A 10,277-nucleotide genomic window follows, 5' to 3' on the forward strand; every position below is an offset into this window, starting at 1 on the left:
ATATAAAACAGTAAAAATGCTGTGTCACCCTAATTTTCATCTTGTCTCTGCTGTTTTTTGATTAAATTACTATTTTTTTTAGAAATGTGACATTTGTATTTATTCTTCCAGTCAGGTCTTCAAATGCAGTCAAAAAGCCTCACAGTATAAAATGACTGATATCAGCATATTCAGTCTCTTTAGCTTAATTTATATTCAGTCAGCAATCCAAACCCAAACATTTGTAGCCACACATGCRAAATGAAGCTGGTGATTGCACAAAGTCATTTACTATATTTTAATCGAATTGCTAAGATATYACTGTCGTTGCAGCTTTTCTTCACTTCTCCTTCACCGCATTGTTCAGCATCCCGAAGACACTGTTGCTATAGAAACCCAGGGAGTACAGTAATTTTATTTAATGTGATGATCTAGCAGAGGCAGCTAAACTCTGAGCCAAGGTCTCTACTGAGACTGCTCTGTTTTAAGAGGCTGAGTTCATGTCTAGGTGGGTGGGATGACATGGCGATGTACTGTGTGAGCTGAGATTTCAGTTCATGAAAGTTTGCTTCTTTGGTTAGTTTTGGAGTTTTAGGAGATGTGGTAAAATCTGTACTTCCAAAAGTACAAATTTACCAATTGCTTATAGCAAAAGAGCTGCAGCTAGTTTGTTACTGAGAAGATAAATTACATCACAGATGCTAAAGGGGCAATATCATGTAAAATCAACTTTTTTGAGTTTTATGTCATGTTATAATGTTATACTCTCGTAAAAAAAAACATGTCCAAAGCCTTGCTCTGACTCATTCATGCATGTTTGAGAAATCCTGCAGTGTTTTTAGGAAGCCATGCTGAGGAGCAAAACGACAGGTGGGGACCAGAGACGCCTTTTGGTACCAGAAACACCCCTGGGACGTGTCTTTAAGCCGAGCTTCCTCATCACGGAGCACACCTCCCCACTCCCCCAGCCCCCGCCCATGACTCCTGCAGGCTCTCGGCAGTAACAAAGCAAACAACGAGTGAAACTGAAAGAGAAACTGAAATTTACTGCTGCTCTCAACATTAGTTCTCACTCAGTGAAGCTCTTTTCAGATTCAAAATACCTTTGAGGAAATGTATTTTCAGAGGTCAAGTAAACTGCATCATAGCGCATACGCACGACACCCACCACCCCCACCCACACACACACACACTGAAACTTACGAGAAGGAAGAAGAAGGAGGTTCTTAAAGAGACAGAGGCCAATTTCAAGGCGTTTAGAAGAGGAAGTGATGAGAAGATAAGTTTATTTTCTATTTAAACATAAAAACAGCATTTTAATAACAACTAAAGGTGACATAGATACTTTATTATGGTATAGTATTTAAATGTATGCCTGAGAAACACAACATTGCCCCTTTAAAACAGAAGCAAAAACACACGTCTAATCCTGGAATTGCAGCTGCAAAGAGCAACAGTTAACTATGTTGCTTCCTTGTACCAATAATTACGGCCTTTAGAGACAATAAAATTGCCTTACTCTGCATTACAGTGCAATTCTGCATTCCTTATCCCTGAATGAGCTCGACAGAAAACCTAACAATATGCAAAGTGCAGGAAGATAAACGATAATTACAACTGTACTGATGTATTTTCAGTTACACATCTGGCAGTAGTTTATTTTTTGATTTTTTATTTATTTATTTATTCATTTTACATTGATTGTGCCCAAATGTATTCGAACTAAACAACATGCATTTTGGAAAACAAATGCATTCCTGAACAGTTTATATCTCAATTTATTTGCAGTGATTGACATGTGCAGTAGTGTCATGCATTATGCACAACAAAGAAATCATCTTCTTTCATTTGGAAATGTTCTAAAGCACAGCTTTTCTCCTCAAGGCCATCTAAAGATAAGCTCTACTGAATAAGCATAAATCTGCTTTGCTCTGTTTTATTCCTACGGAGAAAGAAAAAAGAAATCCACCAAGTGCTTTACAGGAATTTAGCAAACTGGAAAAGCATGCATTATTCACAGACTTTTAACCACATTGTTTCAGAATTATCTGGAAACATTCTACTTAAATGTGTGTGTGTGTGAGAGGGGTGCAATGTTCATTGTTTACAAAACTTGCTTATTGCAAACCAGATAAGATAAGATAAGTGAGCCACCAGCTTTGTCAAGTCATTTGTAATGGGCTCCAGATTCTCTATTATCAACAGATTTGCTTAAGCTGCAATATTATTGTACGACTATGCCTCTACATTCTGTAAGCGGCACATTCATGTTAAGAATGAGATGGCTGACAAAGCATTAACATATTAAAATACTTTCTTGACATTCAGGGAGAGATGTCATAGTGATGTGTTTATTRCAGTGTCTATCGATGTATCTCAAACCCAAAAATAAATGTTACTAAAGTATTTGCGTTTTCTGCAAAAATGCAGCATGAATGCGTAATGATGTTTTTTTTCCCAGAAAAAAAGTGATTTGTTCTAAAATAGCAAAAAAATAAAAAAAAATGCTGAAAATAGCATAAAGGTGGCTGAAAAAGCTAATATTAAGAAGGAGCATCTGTTTGCTGATTTAAGCAGCAAGAAGATGAAATTTCCACGAAAAGGTGAATTTTGCTGGAAAAAGCTCACATTTGCTAAAATTGCAGAAAACAGCTGACGTTAGGAAAAAAATTCTGTGAAAACGTAAAATTATCAAAGAAAGAAGTTGGTAGAAGTATGAAAATGTATACATAAATTAGAAGATAATAGCTGAATAGGTGAAAGAAGAGGTTAAAAACACAAAAAAGACTAAAATTAGCAAAAAAAGAAGAAGCTGAAGGGAGTTTAAATTAAAACTGAATAAAAACAAAATGTGTGCAGTAAAGAGTAATAACTAATTTGAATGAATTTCAGAATGTTAAAGACAGCTTCATCCTCTTTCAATGAGAAGAAAAGGCAGAAAAAACTAAATATCTTGAAAATTACTAACTGTAGGTGTACGAGTTGAACATTTTGATATATAAATTGTTGAAAATTTGTGGAACAAGGTCAGCGCTAAAAGAAAAATTGGATCAAGTAGTGTCGATTGATAAGCATTCAAATAATAAATGTAAAAGTACACAGATAAGCCACAATATTACAACCAACCACCAAGTAATGAGTTTCTATTTCCCCACCTAAACACATTTAGCAAGAAGCATGAGCAGAAAAACAGCAGGAGGTGTTCTGGGTTATTTGTTTCCAGGATGTCAACAAAATAAACTCTGTGGGTTTGGCTTGCTTCCCACATTTACCATGAAACCCCATCAAACTGGTATCTGGGGAATTTGAAGGRTGTTTGGAAAACTTCAGCCCTTTTGTCAAGTTTTTTGAGATGCCCTAAAGCTTTTATTTATGTATTTATTCATTTGTCTTTGGTGAAGCCCATGTTGTCCTGCTGAGAGTGGAGTACTGTAAGAAAGTGCTGATTTTTGGTTTTAGGTAAGGAGTAAGTGTCAAAGTAGCCTCTATATGAATGACAATATGAATTTTTATGTTGCAGAATGATGAGGGTTACTTATTTTACCTGCAGCTTTAATTGGAATTTCTCAAATGGCGAGCCCTTTGACAGTCTTCCTCTTTCCTCTCCTTTCKCTTACAAGAACAAAGATGCTGCAGCATCTGTCAAGTAGAGTCCAGTGGTTGAAACAGRGTTTGGCCAAGGCGAGCCGTTATGYRCTGYTGTRAAGGAGRTCATTGTGTGACTGACAGYTCAGGAAYCAAGTTGTAAAAARGACATTTGAAGACACACCAGTWCGTTTGCAAGACTGTGCTTTTGTTTGTTTGYTTYATCTACTGTTTTCTCTTTCATATTTAGCTGAGGGTACATGACAAAGCCTGCCAGAGGAGAAGTAATGCTTCAGAAAACACCCGTCCAAGGAGCTGAAATGTTTCTAGTTCCTGGTTGTTTGCTTGTTGCTGAAAAAAAAAATGAAATGTCACAAGAAAGAGAACTATTTATTCTAGGATTTTAGGGAAAAAATGTTATCAGCACATTGCACAGTTTTAATACACTCCAACATTTTTTTCTTTGTGTAACATTTAAACTAAGTTTTGCAGATGCAAGGACAGAAATAAAAACATGCTTTCATAAAAAAACATATTTACATTCAGAATTAAATTTATGTTTTTTGTTATTTTGTCAACATAAATTATACAGAATTTGACTAAAGTGTCTGAAATACATGTTTCAATATTTGTTTTGATCAATAAACAAATTAAAGTGGCTAAATAAGAAGCCCCGTACAGATTTGAAAATGCTGTTTTTAGGACTCTTTGCAGACCATATTCACTTCCAAGACCTTTAACTCCTCTTTTCATTCAATTTGATGTATGATTTACAGGATCCATTTAGGGTAAATCAGATTAGAACTGTATTTAATTTTTTTTATTTGTACAAATGTCAAGTATTAACAATAAAATGTTTGCTGCATGAAGTTACTTACAATGGTAATTAATCTGAATRTCTGCACATTTGATTTTGCTTCTCTGCTTTTCATCTTGACATGTTTTTCAAATTTTAAATGAGAATTTAAAGAAACCCAGCTATTTAGGTCACACCTGATAGTCAGGTAGACTCAATTCAATTGGTGACTAAAATTGAAAGGTTTGTTTACATTTTCAATTGGTGCGGTTGCAGCAGTTCATATTCATACTGCACTCTTGTCAACTGAACTAAACCCTGTGAACAACCTGTTCCACCCCTGGCCTGTGGTGGCGCTGCACCAAGAAGGAATCAACACAAAAAACCTCAAAGAAGACATGGAGCGCTACCTCCTTGTTTTTGGCAAATGTGCCTAACAAATAGTCTTCAGCAATGAGCTCATCATGAGCGGAAGATGAGGCGGAACCACGGAGAATGTTGTTTTTCACATAAGGCAGATGAGACGGCTCCGAGTGAGGCGGCATTCACAGAGAAGGAGCGCATCCAACTTATATAGACATTAAGCAAGGCATTTACAGTACATGATGTGAGTAAATATATTAATATTAATACTCAGAATGTCCTGCGTTATGGTCCACTTCCTGCTTTTGGAGTGGTCTACGGTCCGCTTGGTGTTCATATGTGCAATCGAACTGCACCAGAGTTCACTTCAACCGAACCAAGACCTAGGTTTGGAGGTAGACCATAGTTTGCTTTTTTGGATGGCATCAGAGTTCGATTACACGTTCACACCTCCCCAAAAGAACCAGACTTTCTAGGCGAATGAACTAGAGTCTGATTAAAGCAGACTAAAGAGGGCTGGTGTGAATACACCCTTAACCTCTGAAACCTGCTCAACATGTCGACCATTCATCCTCATGTTTAAAGCCAAATCAGTGCCATTTTTCCAAGTTCAGAGAAAAACAAACAGTTGTTGTTTTTTCTAACATTCAAGGAAAGACAAGACTTGTCAAACTGTGATGGATGAGTATGTATTTGTAATGCTCAGTATTGAGAACACCAGCAATCTCAGCCAAATCCCCAATGTTATTTGTAGAAATGCAGTACATCCCCACACCTTGTAAGGAGCTTCCACCATGTTTCTCCACAGACTGCAGACACTCTTTGTTATAAAACCCTTCAGCCTTTTGGTCAACAAACTGCCTTCACCTTCAGCCAAAAGGCTCTTATTTTACCTCATCAGTCCAGAACACCTGCTTTCATGTTTCTGTGCCCCAGATTTTTTTTKWKWTTTTTTTTTTTAGTTTTTATGCATGTTTGAGTCACTCAGCCTCGTTTCCACAGTAGAGGTTTATTTTTTTCAATTTATCTTTTTCCTCAAAGACCACTTCTGGCCAGTTTCTGGACAGTAGTRGAGCTGGGTCCCACATGTTTTTGGCCAGTTCTGAGCCAACGGCACTGCTGGAAACCTTTCAGTTTTAGAGGGAAGTAAGCATGATGTGCCTTTTATCTGTTGCACTGTTGCAATTTTCTTTGGCTCGCCACCGTCTGTGCGGTTTTCCCTGTTGTTTGTTTCTTGTGCTTCTTCAAAAGAGCTTGGAGAAACCTTGGTGCGCTTTTAAATCTTTGCCTGGGAGAGACCATGCTGATGCAATACACCTCATGTCATGTTGCTGTGCTCAGCTTTGCCACGTTTGTTTTACCTCGAACATGAAACTGTCTCTTACCTCACCATGGTAACACATTTTGGCTGTTATTTACTTAGTCTGAAACCTCACAGCTGTTTCTGTTAATGACTGTGCTTCAGCCTGTATATGTAAATAATCTTCGTTGGCAACTGTTTGGTGTAACTGGTTAGTCATACACCTGACTATGATCCTGCAAAATTTAAGTACAAGTGTGCAATGTTTTAAAAACAAAGTTTGGTCATATCTAATCCTTCATTGTCCTGCAAACCTTTGCTAATTAATTTAAATAACAATTAAAGATTATTATTATGTATCCGTTTTTAGTTTAAATCATTTCAACCTAAAACCTTTTGACATTACTGTATGTGCAAACTGCCTGTGTTGATCCAATTTATTGGCTAATAGCCTAAGAAAAGACTCATGGGTTGATGTCATTGCCATTATTTTAAAAGGGTCAGATATGGTCACTTAACAGAAGTCCCTGTTCTCTTGCGATGACTCGTGTCTTTGCTCTGSTTTATCACTTCATGCAGGACATACTCTGAGGTGCTGTGCACAGCCAGRCACATACCATGGTGATGTCAGCTGCGTGGTGCAGATAGAAGTATTAGCTAAGGTGCCCTCGAATGCTGAAGCTGGGAGAACTGGTTTAAATATTCACCAAATGTGATGCAAGAAATTCCACAAAAACTAGGCAAAAATTAGGCCAGGGATGGAAAACTGGCAACCCGCGGGTCATATGCCGTCTGTCCAGCCCGTCTATGAGGCCCGGCCTGAAGCTTAGAATCTAAGAGCTGTTTAAAGAATTTCAAGGCAACATGTTCAGTCAGCTTAAAGGCGTTGTCTGCCATGAAGGATTTTAATACAGTATAAATCATCACTACATGTTGCACAAAGCTAAATATGTGAAGTTTATTGAAGCTGCAAGCACATAAACAACAGTGACTTTTTACAAGAACCACAAACATGCAGAAATTTGCACTCAATGCGTCTTATGCCGTTGCTATTCAGCTCATGTTTATTTTTTGTTTGCTTCAAATTTTCTGTTTTCATATTTATTAAACAAGAGTATATATACAGTATGTGTATATATATATGTATGTGTATAGATAGATATAGATATATGCTCACCGGCCACTTTATTAGGTACACCTGTCCAACTGCTCGTTAACACTTAATTTCTAATCAGCCAATCACATGGCGGSAACTCAGTGCATTTAGGCATGTAGACATGGTCAAGACAATCTCCTGCAGTTCAAATCGAGCATCAGTATGGGGAAGAAAGGTGATTTGAGTGCCTTTGAACGTGGCATGGTTGTTGGTGCCAGAAGGGCTGGTCTGAGTATTTCAGAAACTGCTGATCTACTGGGATTTTCACGCACAACCATCTCTAGGGTTTACAGAGAATGGTCCGAAAAAGAAAAAACATCCAGTGAGCGGCAGTCCTGTGGGCAGAAATGCCTTGTTGATGCCAGAGGTCAGAGGAGAATGGGCAGACTGGTTCGAGCTGATAGAAAGGCAACAGTGACTCAAATAACCACCCGTTACAACCAAGGTAGGCAGAAGAGCATCTCTGAACGTACAGTACGTCGAACTTTGAGGCAGATGGGCTTCAGCAGCAGGAGACCACACCGGGTGCCACTCCTTTCAGCTAAGAACAGGAAACTGAGGCTACAATTTGCACAAGCTCATCGAAATTGGACAAGAGAAGATTGGAAAAACGTTGCCTGGTCTGATGAGTCTCGATTTCTGCTGCGACATTCGGATGGTAGRGTCAGAATTTGGCGTCAACAACATGAAAGCATGGATCCATCCTGCCTTGTATCAACGGTTCAGGCTGGTGGTGGTGGTGTCATGGTGTGGGGAATCTTTTCTTGGCACTCTTTGGGCCCCTTGGTACCAATTGAGCATCGTTGCAATGCCACAGCCTACCTGAGTATTGTTGCTGACCATGTCCATCCCTTTATGACCACAATGTACCCAACATCTGATGGCTACTTTCAGCAGGATAATGCGCCATGTCATAAAGCTGGAATCATCTCAGACTGGTTTCTTGAACATGACAATGAGTTCACTGTACTCAAATGGCCTCCACAGTCACCAGATCTCAATCCAATAGAGCATCTTTGGGATGTGGTGGAACAGGAGATTCGCATCGTGGATGTGCAGCTGACATATCTGCGGCAACTGTGTGATGCCATCGTGTCAATATGGTCCTAAATCTCTGAGGAATGCTTCCAGCACCTTGTTGAATCTATGCCACGAAGAATTGAGGCAGTTCTGAAGACAAAAGGGGGTCCAACCCGTTACTAGCGTGGTGTACCTAATAAAGTGGCCGGTGAGTGTATGTATGTATGCACACCAACACTGGTTGGCTTTTTAAAGAGGCAATATCATGTAAAATCAACTTTTTAAAGTTTTATATCATGTTATAATGTTATACTCTCATAAAAAAACATGCCCAAAGCCTTGCTCTGACTCATTCATGCATGTTTGAGAAATCCTGCAGTTTTTATGAAGCCATGCTGAGGAGCAAAACGACAGGTGGGGACCAGAAACGCAGCTGGGACGTGTCTTTAAGCCGAACTTCCTCATGGCAGGGCGCCCCCCTCCCCTCCTCCCCACACACCCTGCCCATTACTCCTGCGGGTTTTCGGGTGAAAGTGAAAGTGAAACTGAAACTATCTGCTGAGCTCCACTACTTCTCACTCAGTGAAGCTCTTTTCAGATTAAAAATACCTTTGAGGAAATGTATTTTCAGATGCCAAGTAAACTGCATCATAGCACGCCCCCTCCCCCTCATTCCCCCCTCCTCTCGCACTGAAATGGGCWGGACTGATGTGGAAGGTGGTTCTTAAAGAGACAGAGGTCAATTTCAAGGTGTTCAGAAGAGGAAGTGTTGAGAAGATAAGTTCATTTTCTATTTAAGCATAAAAACAGCATTTTAATAACAGCTAAAGGTGACATAGATTATTATGGTATAGTATTTAAATGTATGCCTGAGAAACACATAAAATTGCCCCTTTAAAACCCAYAAACATTTTTAAAATGGCAGTTTTAGTGCAGCGCTATGTGGCCCTCTGGTAGTGTCGACAAAAAAATGTTCCATCATTTAAGTCACCCATCCCTGAATTAGGTGGTTATCCAGGGGGAAAAAAAAGAACTAAATGACTGACTTCAGAGCAGCGGTGGATCTGCAGGGCTGATGACAGAACCTGCAAAGAAACAGAAGGGAGGAAGTGCACTTCAGCTCCACTTAAGATCTGAGTGTTGTGCTGAGGTGTGGCAYTTTAGAATAGAACTGCTCCAAAAGCATTTCAAGGACCACTGATCAGAAATATATTATTTGTTTATTTGACAAACTGCCTTGTTTTCTTAGTCATTGCTCTTCTGCATTATTGTAGTTTTTTTCAAGATCACTCAACCACCTTTCCTTCTCTGTCTCCCCTCAGCTGTTTGAACGAGACACAAGTGGTCACCTCTGAATGTTGAATTCACAAACCGTGACAATAACTCTTATGGTACAAGTTTCTACTGTAAGTAAACAAAACACATTTAATATATCATACAAGAAATTGACCATGAAAAAGCTTTTGAACACAGGATAGTGTATTATTACTGAACTGAAAATGTGTACTTAGCTGGTGCTAGTCATGGCGCTCTCATTCAGCACTGATGCCAACTGCAGAGATGTTTGAGCTTCAAATAGTTTTTACTCAAACACAAGTTCAAAACAAAGTTCAAAATCATGTTTTCTTTTTATTCAAGGTTGTAAGTAAAAAAAACTCTTTATAAGTGAAACGCTACTCTTCCCAAAAATAGCTAGAAAAAAAGGTTTTGTTGCAATTAAATTTTGTTATGTTTGAAGATATTTAAAGTACAAAAAAGTCAGTGACAGATTTTTTTTAACTCTGGACCTTTAATGTAAAAAAATCAATTAAATCACATCCCTTTGATCAGTACGCAGTACACATGTCTGAATACTGTGTTTACGTTTTTAAAATACTGATCTGATGGCATTAAAAACATTAAATATGAAGATAAAACTTAATTAGGGTATTAACATTCATTTCTCTAATTTTAACGACTTTCTCAGCCATACTCAATACTAAATTTAGAAGTGAAGATTTCCCAACAATTTAAAATATGTGTGTGTGTGTGTGTGTGTGTGTGTGTGTGTGTGTGTGTGTGTGTGTGTGTGTGTGTGT

At 38.5% G+C, this 10,277-nt stretch overlaps 1 protein-coding gene and 1 long non-coding RNA gene across 3 annotated transcripts in view; one reads left to right on the plus strand and one right to left on the minus strand.

Moving 5' to 3' along the window:
- htr1fa (5-hydroxytryptamine (serotonin) receptor 1Fa) overlaps nucleotides 1–10,277 on the minus strand; it is a 23,454-nt gene that overhangs the window by 2,684 nt on the left and 10,493 nt on the right. The window contains exon 1 of one of the 2 annotated variants that reach the window (XM_014011509.1): nucleotides 3,524–3,610. The exons of the other annotated variant lie outside the window; for it this stretch is intronic. The gene's annotated coding sequence lies outside the window, so the exon portion shown is untranslated. Of the gene's footprint in view, nucleotides 1–3,523; nucleotides 3,611–10,277 lie in introns of those variants that run through there. 2 annotated transcript variants of the gene reach the window in all.
- Nucleotides 4,857–10,277, plus strand: part of LOC106519726 (uncharacterized) — a 30,726-nt gene continuing 25,305 nt past the window's right edge. Inside the window, exons 1-2 of the long non-coding RNA XR_001310474.1 lie at nucleotides 4,857–4,967; nucleotides 9,522–9,605. This is a non-coding gene — a long non-coding RNA (uncharacterized LOC106519726). The remainder of the gene's footprint in view (nucleotides 4,968–9,521; nucleotides 9,606–10,277) is intronic.

The sequence above is a fragment of the Austrofundulus limnaeus genome, unplaced genomic scaffold, assembly GCF_001266775.1.
Source record: "Austrofundulus limnaeus strain Quisiro unplaced genomic scaffold, Austrofundulus_limnaeus-1.0 Scaffold81, whole genome shotgun sequence".
Lineage (NCBI taxonomy): Eukaryota > Metazoa > Chordata > Actinopteri > Cyprinodontiformes > Rivulidae > Austrofundulus > Austrofundulus limnaeus.